Source organism: Natrix helvetica (genome assembly GCF_964273705.1).
Source record: "Natrix helvetica genome assembly, chromosome: Z".
NCBI lineage: Eukaryota > Metazoa > Chordata > Lepidosauria > Squamata > Natricidae > Natrix > Natrix helvetica.
The window spans coordinates 84,862,095-84,878,221 of NC_138554.1; positions in this window are offsets into that span (position 1 = coordinate 84,862,095).

Consider the following 16,127-nt stretch of genomic DNA (forward strand, 5'->3'; position numbering starts at 1 on the left):
CACTTAAGGACTTCCAAGAAGTGACATACTCATTTTCTTGTTCTTCTTTAGCAAAAAAATATTTTTATATTACAATATGTTGGGAACAAATATGATTAAAATGTGTGTATCACACCTGGTTAGTTTCTCCTTGGTTTCTTTGGAAAAAAGGACCCTCGACTTCATTTGTGTGAAAGATATACTTTTACTAAAGGTGTATTTAAACAGTGATTACAGTACAGTATAGTAAAGCCAGTACTAAATTTTATGCATGAAGGTTCCCTGGTTAACTTTCCCTTTCCCATTCCTCCCCCTCACCATTATCTCTTTATATTCAGAGGTTTTGTTTTGCTAACGGTCCATGAATTGGGGGGCTAGATCAGGGTGTCAAATTCAATTTCATTGAGGACTGCATCAGCATTATGGTTTCATGTAAGACTATGATGACAGTGGACAGGTGGGTGTGGCTGGGTAGGTGTGGTCGGTTCAACATCGCTTACTGGTTGTGGCTGACGTGTGCGGCTGGATGAGAATAGAACAAGTTGCACCAGCTAACTTGACATGGGAACAATTCGATGCCCCACAAGCTCCTCTCCTGGTAGCCAAGCGCATACACTCACAAATAAGTTTGGGGACTTTTATCCACAGAGGAAGAAGAGAGCCTTCTCCCCAAGCCCAGGCATGACTGGCAGTTTGCAAGCTCAGATGTGGATAAAAGTCTCCAAGCTTCGAATGGTGTGTATATGTATGCATGTGTATGTGTTTGTGTGCATGTGCACAGCACACCAAAGGAGACATTTTATCTCAATCCCAGACATCGTTGGCGTTTCCCTGTCCAGTGCCCCCCTCTAGCAAAGCAGGAGGCAGAGGATGCTGCTGCTGCTGCTTGTGGAAGCATGAAGGAGAAAGCTTGCAGGAAACAGTTTCCTCTAAGTCCAACTTCTGCCTTCATAGATCTCTGAAGAGAAAGAGGAGGCAGGGGAGCAGCGCTTACCAGTCCTGTATGAAGGAGGCTGGGCCTTCTTGAAAGGGAATCCCCATTTCCAATTGTGTGTGGTAAGAATGCTGGCTTATTGGGGAAGACTTCCCGCATGCAGCTCCCCCACCATCCCCTCCTCCTCTCCAGAGATCTGTCAAGGCAGAGATTGGGCTTGGAGGAAACTATTTCCTGCAAACTTTGTTCTCTGCACTTCCACATGCAGCAGCGTCTTCCTCCACCTCCTGTGGGAGGCTTGGCAAGGCTGGGAGGGGGGATCTGGAGGTCTCCAGCAGAGGAAGGTGAGACCAGGTGAGTGCCAAAGCTTAAGCCATCAGAGGAGCCTCACTGTCCCTCTCAGGCCATGCAGAAGATCTCTGGATGGTGGTGGATGGCAAGCACTCAGCCCAGTCCTCAAGATCATGGGGCACTGGGATCCTGCAGCCCAGCCCAGCCCAGCCCTGCTTCCCTGAGGGAGCCCCTGGCCGCACTTACCTCTATTTACCTAAGTCTGCTGATGCTGTGCTCGTTCTCTTGGCCAGTTCCTCATGGTGAGTGCAGGAGGGCAAAGTGCATAAGTCAGAGGGAGGCCCACTCCCTTACCATTGAAGGAGACCTAGCTCTGTAAGCAAAGCATCCTCAGCTATAGCATGGGAGATCATCAGGGAAAGCCAGGAGGAGATGGTAAGGTGATGGTGAGAGAGCACCAGGGCTGCTGGTGGTCAAGTGCTAAGGGGTGGGCCAGGGCTGAGGAAGCAGAGCCGACCCCTTGGTGTCTTCAGTGTTGCCCCATGGGCCACATCTAACCACAACCCTCATCTACGATCTGATTTTGGAGGGGGAGCCGGACTTTGCAGGGATTACGGAGACCTGGTTGGGCCACGAGGGGGGCTTACCCCTCGTGGAAATGTGCCAACCAGGATACCGTGCATTGCATCAGCCTCGGGCCCGGGGTAGGGGTGGTGGGGTAGCGGTAATTTTACGGGAAAGTCTAGAACTGAGAGAGTTCACTGTACCACAGATATCCGGGTGTGAATCTCTTGGTGTGAGATGGGGCCCAGGGAGTCAGTTGGGCTTGCTGATTGTATACTTGGCTCCTCGCTATACATCAGCGGCTCTGCCAGAGCTCCTCGAGATGATCGCAGAGATGGTGGTTGAAACCCCCAGGCTGATAGTTATGGGGGATTTCAACCTGCCGTCGACGGGCGAGTCATCCGAGGCGGCTCGGGAGTTCATGGCTTCCATGACAGCCATGGACCTGACCCAAATAGTTCAGGGCCCCACACACGAGGGAGGACACACGCTGGACCTTATTTTTGTCTCTGGCCAGTGGATGAGTGATCTGGGAATAGGGGATTTAGTTATTACAGCCCTGTCATGGTCAGATCACTCGCTTCTCCAGCTCGACTTCCCAGGCGCTACCCCCCATCGCGGGGAGGCGGAACCAGAAGGTCCTAGATGGTTCCGCCCCAGGCGGCTGATGGAACCGGATAGATTCCAGACGGAGCTTGGGCCATTTCCTGTAGCCCTGACCCGCTCCCGGACGGAGGACCTGGTGGCCGCATGGGATAGTGAGGCGACCGGGGCCTTGGACCGGGTTGCGCCTTTGCGGCCTCTCCGGTGGCAGCGAACCACCCTGGCGCCTTGGTTTACCGAGGAGCTAAGGGTGATGAAGCGCCACAAGAGACGCCTAGAGAACAGATGGAGATCCTCACGCTCTGAATCTGACCGAACACAGGTAAGAGCCTATTTACGGACTTACCTAGTGGCATTAAGGGTGGCCAAACGTCAATACTGTGCCACTCTTATTGCGTCCGCAGAAAACCGCCCCACCGCCCTGTTTCGGGTGACCCGCTCCCTCCTTTCACAGAGGCTGCGGGAAGCCCCTCTACAGGGTAGAGCAGAGGAATTTGGGGAATATCTGCAGGATAAAATCGCCCAAATCCAGAGCGAATGGGTCTCCCTCAGTGATCCAGGGGTGACGTCGGAGGCGAGTCTTGAGGGACCACTCTGGGAGGAGTATGACTCTGTTGCCGCCGAGGATATGGACAGGTTACGCGGGCGACTGAGGGCCACCACATCTTTACTGGACCCGTGTCCCTCCTGGCTGATACTGGCAGCCTGGGAAGTTACACGAGGCTGGCTCCTGGGACTAGTGAACGCTTCATTGAGTGAGGGGTCCTTGCCAGCTGTCTTGAAAGAGGCGGTGGTGAGGCCCCTACTTAAGAAGCCTTCCCTGGACCCATCAGAGCTTGCCAATTACCGTCCTGTCTCCAACCTTCCCTTCTTAGCGAAGGTTGTAGAGAGTGTGGTGGCGCAACAGTTCCCTCGTCACCTGGAGGAAATTGACTATCTAGACCCGCACCAGTCCGGTTTCCGGCCTGGTCACAGCACGGAGATGGTTTTGGTCGCGTTGGTGGATGATCTCTGGAGGGCTAAGGATGGGGGTTGTTCCTCCATCCTAGTCCTATTAGATCTCTCAGCGGCTTTCGATACCATCGACCATGGTATCCTGTTGCGTCGGCTGGAGGGATTGGGAGTGAGGGGCACCGTGCTGCGGTGGTTCTCCTCCTACCTCTCCGGACGGACGCAATGTGTGTTGGCAGGGGAGCAGAGGTCGACCCTGAGGCCACTCACTTGTGGGGTGCCACAGGGTTCGGTCCTCTCACCTCTCCTGTTCAACACATACATGAAGCCACTGGGTGAGATCATTCGAGGTTTCGGGGTTGAGTATCATCTGTATGCTGATGATACTCAGTTTTACATCTCCACCCCGAACCACCCCAACGAAGCCGTCGAGGTGATGTCCCGGTGCCTGGAAGCCGTACGGGTCTGGATGGGCGACAACAGACTCAAGCTCAACCCTTCCAAGACGGAGTGGCTGTGGTTACCGGCACCCCGGTTCAGCCAGTGGGCTCCATCTCTGGCCATTGGGGGTGAGCAACTCCCCCCCGTGGACCGGGCGCACAATTTGGGCGTCCTCCTAGACGCGCGGCTGTCGCTGGACGACCACGTGACGGCCGTGGCTAGGGGGGCCTTCCACCAGGTTCGCCTGGTGCACCAATTGCGCCCCCTACTGGACCGGGACGCCCTTCGCGCAGTCACTCACGCTCTGGTGACGTCCCGCCTGGATTACTGCAATGCTCTCTACATGGGCTCCCCTTGAGATGCACTCGAAGGCTACAGCTGGTCCAGAATGCGGCCGTGCGGGCAATTATGGGGAGTACCAGGTACTCCCATGTAACACCTCTCCTGCGCGAGCTGCACTGGCTACCTGTGGCTTTTCGGGTGCGTTTCAAGGTGTTGATTCTCACCTTTAAAGCGCTCCATGGCTCAGGACCTAGTTATTTGCGGGATCGCATCCTACCCCATACATCCCTGCGACCAATTCGCTCTCACAGAGAGGGACTCCTCCGGGTGCCGTCCGCCAAGCAATGCCAGCGGGCGACGCCCAGGAGTAGGGCCTTCTCTGTGATGGGCCCGACCCTCTGGAACGACCTCCCCCCTGACATTAGAATCATTACTGATCTCCGCTCCTTCCGTAAGGAACTCAAGACCCACCTGTTCCAATTAGCTGGCCTGACCCAATCGCAATTATGATCTAATCCCTTGACTTTCCTGACCGGTTATTTTAAATTTTGGGGTATTTTAATTTGGTTTTAATCATTAATTAATCTTTGCACTATTGTACAGACTTGTGTTTAATTTGTTTTTATGGGGTTTTGTAATTGTTGTATATAATGTTTTTTATAATGTTTTTATTCTGTCTGTACACCGCCCCGAGTCCCCTAGGGGAGAGGGAGCGGTTGACAAATCCAATAAATAAATAAACAAACAAACAAACAAACAAACAAACAAACAAATAAATAAACACTGTGGGCAGATCTGGCCTGTGGGCCTTGGATTTGACATGTATGGGCTAGATGGTGAACTGTTGTGCTTCCTCTCCCAGGCCTTTGGCCTTGGGGTGCTGAGGTGATGTCTCGGGATGGCATGATGAGTAGTTTCAGTTTCCTCCTGCCCACAATTCCAACAATTCCCTCCCCCCATAGTTTATGGCAGGCTGGCATTTAGCAAACAAGGCTGAAGCTGAAAGTTCTGACAGTGTTAAATAAGTAAAGTGCAAAACAAATCCTGATAACAAGATAATTATGGAACATAAGTCTAAAAGAGAAAAGTGAGTAGTTCATACTGACGTACTTTTTGAAATTATACATATTTGGCTGAATTCAGGTTGTAGTTTTTCAATAGTTTTAATAAAATATGATAGAACTATTGCTCACAAACAATTTTTTCTGTGGTTTCTGGTGAAATAACAATTAAGAGAAACCTGCTCAATGAGAGACCACAATATTATCATTTTTTTGTTTGAAGTACATATCAGCAGGCATTTTATCTCCCCACAATCTTAGAAAAATATTATTTTGAAAAGTATGTTTGTGTAATACTTAAAACTTGAATCTGTATACAACATTGTAATATAACCATGTATAGGTGCTTAATTATCATTACCCATAGTTAGTAACATCAGGATCTCATGCTGGTGTAATACAGCTCATTTCCTCATTTCTTGTAATAAATGCATCATATGAAATTTCGAAATATTTGTCGAGTGACTTGCCAAATTGCTACTGGATTTGACACATTTGATTAAACAATTGATGCCATAGAAAAATGTTTTAATGCCACAAAATAGAATTCAAGCAGAGGAGAAAAATGCACCCTAAGGAATTCACAAAGCCTAAATGAACTCAAATTTATTCAGGAAGAAGCTTGAAATACTAAATCTTCTCTGTAAAGTTGAAGATGAGCAGCCTCTGGTCGCCATTATTGAGAAATTTCTTATGAAATTTATAAGGGTGGGTTACCCTTTAGAAACTTAGAATCAATCTACAGTTCTGGCATGCGAAGAAGAGATTTCTTAGAGGTTTTTTACAGGGGTTTTTAAATCAAATTTTAAGGGGGGGGTTAATTTGGATGGCCTAGACAGGCTTGGGAGGAGTCTGCCAGGGCACAGGCCAGAGCTAACTAATGGGCATGGGTTGGGAGTGCTGGGAAGGGTTGGGATTCTGGGGGAGACATTAAGCCATTCCATTGGGGGGGCTCACCATCTCTACTGTTTGTGGGAGAGGCAGATATGGTGGGGGCTGAGGGCCCAATTATGTTCAGGGGATGTGGGTCTGCTGTTTAAGAACGATCGCGCGTTCCAACCCTCATTGCCCTTCTCGCACCCCCGGGTCCTCGGGATTACAGGACCCTGGTCTCCGGCTGGTGTTGCTTAATGCCAGGTCCGTGGTACATAAGGCTCCCCTCATTTACGACCTCATACAAGAGGGTAGAGCGGACCTGGCGTGCATTACGGAGATGTGGTTGGGCCATGAGGGGGGTGTTCCCCTTAGCGAACTATGCCCACCAGGCTTCCTGGCGTTTCACCAGTCGAGAGCCCAGGGCAGGGGCTGGAGTGGTGGTGGTGGTTATTAGGGAAAGTCTCAGATCTCAAGAGGTCACTGTGCCTCAGATAGGCGGGTGTGAGTCCCATTTTGTGAATGGGACCTTGGAGTTCAGGTAGGCCTTTTTGTTATGTACCTGTCTCCCTGCTACGTTTCGTCGGCCCTGCCGGAGCTGCTGATTGTGTTAGCTGGATTGGCGATTGATTTCCCCAGGCTTATGATCCTGGGGGATTTCAATCTGCCTTCCATTGGTGAGACATCCGGGTCAGCTCGGGAGTTCATGGCTTCCATGACGGCTATGGACCTAACTAGTTAATTCCAGATCCTATCCATAATAGGGGATACACCCTCGACCTGATTTTTGTCTCTGGGCAGTGGATGAATGATCTAGATTTAGGGGATATTTCTATTCAACCCTTGTCATGGTCTGATCATTTCCTCATCATGCTTGACTTCCATACAGCTACCCATCGCCGCAGGGAGGCGGAACCGACTAGATGGTTCCGCCTCAGGCGCCTGATAGACCCTGAAAGGTTTCTGATGGAGCTTGAGACTTTTCCTGAATCCTTTGATCACAACTCAACCGAAGCCCTAGTGGAAGCCTGGGATAGAGCGGCCACTGGGGCCTTGGATCGTGTTGTGCCTTTGCGGCCTCTGACACAGTGTCGATCCCGGGTGGCTCGCTGGTTTACTGAGGAGCTCCAGGAGATGAAACGCCAGAAAAAACACCTAGAGAGTAGCTGGAGGGCCAGCTGGTCCGAATCTGATCAAACACTAGTAAGAATTCATCTAAAATCCTACTTAGTTGCGATAAAAGCGGCAAAACGGCAACATTTTCCCACTCTTATCACGTCCGCAGATAACTGCCCAGCTGCCCTGTTTAGGGTGACCCGATCCTTACTTAACCAAGGAACTGGGAAAGACCCCTTGCAGGGTAGGGCTGAAGAATTTTTCAGCATCTGCAGTATAAAATCACTCAGATCCGGATAGGCTTGGACTCTGACTGGGTAGATTCGGGTGAGTCGACGGGGATGAATCTTGTGGAGACAATCTGGGATGAGTTTGACCCCGTGACCCCCGAGGGCATGGACAGGATTATGGGGAGACTCAGTGCTGCCACTTGTGTGCTGGACCCGTGTCCCTCTTGGTCAATTTCAGCTTCCCAGGAGGTGACACGAGGTTGGCTCCAGGCGATTACCAACGCTTCATTGAGAAAAAGGTTCTGTCCCACTGCCTTGAAGGAGGTGATGGTGAAGCCCCTCCTTAAGAAGTCTTTCCTGGACCCAGCTTCTTTAGCCAACTATCGTCCGGTCTCCAATCTTCGCTTTGTAGCAAAGGTTGTTGAGAGTGTGGTAGCACGTCAGCTTCCCCTGTACCTGGATGAAGCTGTCTACCTGGATCCGTTTCAGTCGGGTTTCAGGCCCGGGTACAGCACGGCGGCGGCATTGGTCGCGTTGGTCGATGATCTCTGGCGGGCCCGGGACAGGGGCTGCTCCTCTGTCCTGGCCCTATTAGACCTCTCAGCGGCTTTCGATACCATCGACCATGGTATCCTACTACGACGACTCGGGGGGTTGGGAGTGGGGGGCATGGTTCTCCTCCTACCTGTCGGATCAGTCGGATCGGTCGCGGAGCCTGGGGAGGGCGAAAAAGTGACTTCCAGGTTGCTCGGAGGGTCGTTTTAAGCATTCCAAAGGCTTCAGGGACCGTCCGGAGGCTTCCCTGACGCCTTCGGAGCGCTCAAAACGACCCTCCGAGCAACCTGGAAGTCACTTCCGGTTTGCTCGGAGGGTGGTTTTAAGCACTCCGAAGGCTTCAGGGAAGCCTCCAGACAGTCCCTGAAGCCTCGGGGGTGGGGGGCTCTTTTTACCCTCCCCAGGCTCCTATAAAGCCTCTGGAGCCTGGGGAAGACGAAAAATAGCTTTTAAAAAGGTGAACTCAGCTGGCCAGCACGCGCATGCGCGCTGGCCAGCTAACAGGGCAGCGCCTTGCGTGCCCTGACAAATGGCTCCGCGTGCCACTTGTGGCATGCGTGCCATAGGTTCGCTATCACTGCTCTATGCAGTCACTCATGCCCTCATCCTTTTTCGCCTGGACTACTGCAACTACATGGGGCTGCCCTTGAAGAGCACCCGGAGGCTTCAGCTGGTCCAGAATTCCTGAGACCAGCTCTAGCCGGGAAAGCATCTGCCCCTCAGACGCAGCTTGGCTGGAGCAGCCAGCGGCTCTCATGCAGTTCTTCACACAAAATGCATCTTCCGGGGTGTAGGTGGTGAAGGTGCAATCCAGACTTGGGATCTGGCAGGAGAAACTTTGTCCGGCACACTGCCTCTGCTCTCCTCCTCTCGGCTATTATCTGGGAGGGCGGTCGCAAAACTGTGGCCATCGACAGCAACACTTAGGGGCATGGGTTGGTGGGCCGAAAGCTCCAAAAACCCTGGGACTCTCCCAGCCCCACACTGATGGCTGAGTTCCGCTGTGTCCCTTCCCCAGCAGGCAGGACCAACACCTGGGCCGGGCACTGCTGTTTGAGCCGGCAGCACCTGGATGGGCGCACCAAGTGAGCGAATCCTCCCAGGTGACTGTGGCCTTTCGGGAAGGAGAGTCGGAGTGGGGACTTGCTAGCCAGCTGTTGCAGTTGCAGAACAAAAACAGACCCCCTCACTCTTCGGGGTAAGATGTAGATCTCTTTGGGGTGAGATGGCTTCGCAACTACTGCCTTCTGCAGCTCGGGTGCAGCCGGAGCCAACCAAGCACCCTGTGCTCATGGGCCACTCCGGGCACTTTCCGGGCGCCCAACTTGCCAGGCTGCCCCCGTGCCCATTGCAGCTGCAACATTGACTGCTTCGGGAGACACTAGCCCAGCGGGAAGTGGCGGTGCAGCCAAGTCTCCTTCCACCAAGTTTCTCACAACTGTCTGGCACTCCCAGACAGGTGTTTCTGGGTGCCAGCCACCCTGATCTGCAAAGAGAGCAGGCAGGTGGCCAGGTGAGAAGCCAGTGGACTGCTTCGGAACATGAAGCCCTGCAAAGCCGGCACGGGAGACACGCGGGCCCAGGTGGAAGGCAGCCTTTTCTGCAGCATCCCCCTCCCCTCTTTGGATTGCCCTGCAAGGGGGGGCTCTGCCTTTGCAGAAACAGGGCGGGCACATGTGCAGCAGCCCCGGGATGTCCACTTGCAGCCGCATGTGCAGCAGCCCCAGGGGAAGGGAGCAAGCAGCCTACACTCTTCCCCGCAGTCCTACCATGCTTCCCTGGTTTCCAAGCGGCCTTCCGCTTGCCTGCCTTCTCCATTATGTCTTATTAATTGTTGTGCAAGGAACTGGTAGTGTCTTCTCTGGTCTCTGACTATTTTTGGTATCTGTCTCAGAATTTGTATCTCTCTTCCTTTGTATGTTATTTGTTCTTCTTTTTACTTTCTTACATACTTCATCCCTTACTGATTGTCTAGTGAAAAATATGTGTATTTGTTTTGGAAGCCTATGCCTCCTGATGTCGTTCGTATGAATTCAATATACCTCATCTATATCCCTCTTGTTTCTTGTTTTTTTGTTTTTTGTTTGTAATATGTTTGCTACAATTTCTGTAATAGTTTCCCATAGATTTACTACTATTTCTTCACAGAACTATATGTAGGAACTACAATTCTGCTGGTAAGGTGAAGTTGCAAAATATTCCTCTGCATATTCAGTAACTACAAAATCTGGAATGCTTCACAAAAGGTTTCTACAATTAGATTCAATTCCCCCCCACACCAGATTTTTTTCAGTACGGTTGTACTATCAATATGAAGATTTTATTAATGTCTCCAGTTTCCATGCTTCTTTTTTAAAAAAATTCTCTCCTTCAGATGATGTTGTTATTTCATTTCTATGAGAGCATACAAATACAATACTTTGAGACTATTTTCTTCAATTAATTCTTGCCATATGGATATACTCTTCTCACAGATCTAATAGTAGTAAAAGAATTCCATTGAAAAAGTTCTCATACTGTTGTTAGGTGAATAATATTGAAGATTAAATATGTATAGTACGTAACTGTGATGATTCCTTCTTACATTATTCATATACCATGTATCTCTCCATAGACTATTTCAGGTACTTATAACAAATAAAGATAACTATTTTATTGTCAGCCCTGAAGCCATTTTGGGAGCATCTTCAAGGCTGCTACAGCAAGGACTGTTTGAGCTGTGGGAATGTGAGGTGGGAGATAGAGATTGCTGAGGGATGTGTAGCCAAAATAACATTCTTTCCCATGGAAGCCAAGGACCTCCTACCAGGTATGGAAGGAGCATGGACAAAAGTCAGCCAAAGTTGGGACTGTGACCTAATTGGACCATGTGATGGACATGTGACCTGGGGGCAAGAACTTTGGGTTTTGATTTAGGTGGGGAAAACCTCAGGTCCTTCAAGTCGGATTTTCACCAGCTGTATTAATATGATATTATAGAGGAAACTCTATAATACGGTTTTGATTGCTTTGGGTTTGTTACTTGGAACCCTGACATTTATTCTTGATGAAAAATGCAGAATTTATACTATATGGTACAATATATAGCTGCCCAGCATTGATTAAAACATGGGTGGCAAGAGATAGGGCAAAAGATTACTTAAAAAATGAAGCAGCTGTTTTATTATGTATACAAATCATCCATGATTTGTAATTTCTACGCCTAAAGAACAATTTTGGAAACTCAAAAACTTGCACTCAACTTTTGAATATTTTTCTTAGATAAATATATTTTACAAACATGGATTTTGCATTTTTTTACAATGACATTCCCTTTTTTTTCTATCGCTCTTTAGCTTTTTAATTCAAAGTAAAAAGAATGGGAGTACATTGTGTTGGAAGAAATATTCATGTTTCAGTTCCAAGCGGGGAGAAAGATACTGGAAATACAGAAGCTGGTTGGAAAGATGGTTTAATAATGAAGCATAACCACGTGTGATTCTGGGCAGCTGACAAAATGGAGTTGAGAATGGGGGGAGTTATACCTTATTTGGGCTTTGTATTTGAGCTTCCTGTTCCTATGCAATAACATGTATTCTATTGGCTGTTGTAGGAGTCATAGCTAACCTTATAGGTTGTCTGACAAGTTGGTTGAAGTCTGGAGGAAGATGCAATGTCCTTAGGAGATTTTACAATGCAGTGAGTTCTGCTGATAGATAATCCTATTATGTCCCAGAGGATCATGTCTTAATCCCATCATCCCGGAGCTGAAGGTCTTTTGTTTTGTAGACAGGCTGGCCCAGTCCTTCTCAATAGGCACCAAATCCCGTTATCTGCTGGGGGCAAGGAGCTGAAGGTCTGAGTTTCTGCCTTTAGAAACATGTTTCCCCTTTAGGGAAATATAATATTCTGCCTTTTTAAATATTTCTCAATATATTTCATTCTTCTAGGAGGGGTGACTTCCCTCAATTGGGTCATGACAAACTGATTTTCACTTCTTGATCTCAGCATTTTTTTATTTGAGAGAAGTGTAGATGTTAGATTATCACTATTATCTTATATCTGATAGTTTGGAGAGTGAACATTGCAGCTGTATTACAGGAAAGCAAAGTCCTGATGCTACTATGGGATTTCACTTCATAATAAAGACAATGAAAAATAATCAGAAATTCAGAACACAATTGTTTAAATAAACCAGAATGTCTAACATTGCCTCTAAAATTGCATTCTCTTGTAGCTATGGAAAAATAAATCTACACCTGAATCCTCATCTGCCTGATGTTTCAGTTTTAAATGGTAGAAAGTGTTAAAGATCCAAAACTGACCCTCTTTCAAACATCCACATTTGAATGCAAACAAAAACTGAGCATCTAGTTGACTAAATGGTACTCAGTAAGGTCATTTTTTATTTTTATCAGTTTTTGTTGCAATCACAATTCTGGGTGATCCAAGGTTTTAGAAAACAGAATTCATTTGGATGTATTTGTTTCTTGAAAACTTTTATATGACCTCAAAATCTACTGCAGGTCAATTAGTAGAAATAGATTTTTCATTTTCTCCATAAATGCAGCATTTTTCAGTTTAGTAGTTTAGTCTAATAGCAGCTGCAACAGATCTTCAGTAAGTTGGTTGCGTGGTACCTTAACAATTATCCAGTTGAACACTAAACTACTTTTTATTTCTTTTTTTTTTCTTAGATTGGTTCAAACTGTTTTCTTGTAAATGGAAATCTCTGTATTTTATTATTTGCTTGTGGCACAAATAAATGTCTCTTTCTAATATGTAAATTCTTTTTTCAGTTACAGGGAACAAGTAATCCTCCAATGATTAGAATAAATGATGAAACATTTCCCATCACTGAATTTGACTAGGATGATGCATTAGCACCATGTCATTCTGTGGGTTTGCAAACATTTGTTTCCAATGTCCTGCCAGCATTTTACTCGTTGGTATTCATCTTTGGCCTTCTGGGCAATGTGCTAGTTGTACTTGACCTCATCAAATATAAGAAGATTAAGAGCATGACAGATCTGTTAAATTTAGCCATGATCTGCTTTTCAATTTTTCACTTCTCTTTCAGATTTATTATTGAAAGCATGACTGGATATTTGGAGACACAATATGCAAAATTTATGCTGGAATCTTTTTTTATGCTGCCACAGGGGAAGTTTTTTCATTGTCCTCTTGACCATTGATCAATATTTAGATGTAGTTTATTTAACATCTGCATTAAAATCCCGAGTAATATGGTTTCATTACAAGCATTCACACATGGGGCCTGGTAGGTTTAGTCTCCTCATCAGGATTAGTTTTTTTCAGGTTACAGGTGGAAAACTATAAGAAACTTTGTGCTTCTAATTTTCCACATGAAAGTCATTTTCCATGGAATGAGTTTTTTACACTGAAAATGTTCTTCATAGGTCTGATTTTTCCAATGATGATTGTGATCTTCTGCTATGCACCCATTTTAAGTGCCCTATTAAAATCCAGAAATGTGAAGAGTGCTTGGCTTATTTTCATCATCATAGTTATTTATTTCCTCTTCTGGGCCCCAAACGACATTTTTTTTCTGCTTCAGTTATTTCACACTTCATTTTTTGCTGACAACTGTGACAATTTAAAGAGAATGAATATAGCATTGCAACTGACTGAAACACTTGCAGTAGTTCATTGTAGTATCAATCCTTTGATCTACGCTTTTGCTAATGATAAGTTTAAAAAATATGTTATCAGCCTTTGCCATCCATGAAATTTCTGTGTTTTTCTGTATAAAGATCCTCTGGACAGAACAGTTTCACATATTAACATTTTAACGGAAATGAAGACATTTCAGCAATTTTACAGAACGTGTGTAGAGTAAAATATGATTTAGCTTTAAGGATCAAGTCATTTTTAACGAAGCTACTTTTGTTTTAGACCAGATTCTTTTGTCTTAGAACACCAGATTCTGTGGGTTTGCAAACATTTGTTTCCAATGTCCTGCCAGCATTTTACTCTTTGGTATTTATCTTTGGCCTTGTGGGCAATGTGCTGTTTCTACTGGACCTCATCAAATATAAGAAGATTAAGAGCATGACAGATATATCTGTTAAATTTAGCCATCTCTGATCTGCTATTTTTTTCACTTCTCTTTCAAATTTATTATTCAATGCACGACTGGATATTTGGAGACACAATATGCAAAATTTATGCTGGGAACTTTTTTTTATGCTGCCACAGTGGAAATTTTTTCGTTGTCCTCTTGAACGTTGATCGATATTTAGATATAGTTTATTCAGCATCTTTTTTGGTGATGTTAGTTTACGAATTATACAGTGCATGAATATCACATGCAGTTCAAATTGACATATTATAGATTTGAATACTCTGCACATAGTGAAAAGAATCAATTCTTTGCTTGAGCAAAACATATTATATATACCCTATCACATCTGATATATATTTAAAATATCTTTTATAGCAGGACACATTTGATAATTTTAACTTCAAAGAATTTCAATTCATTTTTGAAAACATAAGTACTTTATCTTTTCTAAATATACTGAAGCTGTAGTTTTATTAATATTTTTGGTAGTGTTAGTATAAGTCTCCATGAACTTACTTAAATTTTACTTCTGTATAATCAAGAAAGAGATTGCATTATGAATGCTGTATTTGTATACTATTCTGATATTGCAGATTTCCTGTATTACTCTATAAAGATGGACACAGTCCAAGTTAATGTTTCAAAAAATTACTAAGCTATCAATTGGGATGGCAGCAAAGGTTATGTAGCATGATGAGAATGTTTAGAAATGTATTGATTCTAAGAGGAAAGGTCCTTCAAGGTTGTTATATCCCATCAAAATGTAAAATTCCTCCTGTAGGTATTTTTTTTTGAACTAGGAAAAAACGTTTTAAAAATATTATTTTAATATAATTGTTTTAGCAGTAGTGTGGTGAAAAACTGTTAGCATTGGTGCAATAATTATAGCAAATATTGTTTGAGTATATTATAGGTTCCTGGAAAATTAATGTTTTGAATCTGTACAATTCATAGGATATTGGGGCAACTTATTCCTTTACAACATGGTATACTATTCACTGCTAACAAGTAAAATTAGTTCCCCATCCAATGGAGAAAGCAATCCAACTTCAGAATAATATCACTATATGCCAGGGCCAATTCTAACTGGAAGTATGGTTTCCCCAACTATTTTAAAGCTTTCAGTCACAGTACTGGATGACCATTGAGTTGTTTAAATCATTACTCTACCAAGGATGACCTTCATTAGGTTTTCATTCCTCAAACAACCATTTCTGGGACAGTCTCTACTTGAGGATCAAAACTCACTCAGTGTGGGGTCTTTGTAAAATAGTTATTTCCTCATACAATGCAACTTTTAAAGTTAACACATGTTGGCTGACATCCATTTTGATGAAAAGGAAGTGAATAAAATGACCGTTGACTTACCTGAACGGTCGTTCTCGTGGCCCTGCGGGAGAGTCCAAGGAAGGGTTAACACAGCCTATCTGCCCAAGGGCTGAGTTGATTTTTCCCCTAGTCACGCCTCCTTTGCCTCCTTAGATTCAGTTTTAAAAACAAGGACTTGTCCGTTGAGGATGCCTCTAGGTCACTTAACTTCACATAACAGTCTTGGTGTTTTTTATCAACCCTGGGTGGGTCTTGGACTCTCCCACAGCGCCCCGAGAACGACCGTTCAGGTAAGTCAACGGTCATTCTCCAGTGTGCTGCTTGGAGAGTCCAAGGAAGGGACATACCCAAGCTATTGTGTCCCAGGGCGGGGAGTGTCACTACTGTCCGGAGCCTCTATAACTCTTTGCAAAACTCTTCTTCCAAAGGAGGCTTCGGCGGAGGCAAAGGAATCAATCTTGTAGTTTCTAATGAAAGCTGTGGGAGAGGCCCACATAGCAGCTCTGCAAATGTCAAGAATAGACGCTTGGGTCGCCCAGGCCGCAGTCGTGGCCGCGCTTCTTGTGGAGTGAGCTGTCACCCGAGCCGGAACAGCCTTGCCCCGGTGCTTGTAGGCCATCTTAATGCAGACCCTTAGCCAGCGCCCAATTGTCGATGAAGAGACCTTGCGACCCAACATCCCAGTTGAAACGACACAAAGAAGGATTCAGAGTGTCTGAGGTTTTTAGTTTGTTTCATGTAGAGACGAACAGCTCGCCGCACGTCCAACTTGTGCCAAATGTGCTCCTTGGGGTGCTGGGGCTTGGGACAGAAGTTCGGGAGTATCACCTCCTGGGATCTGTGGAAATGAGAGT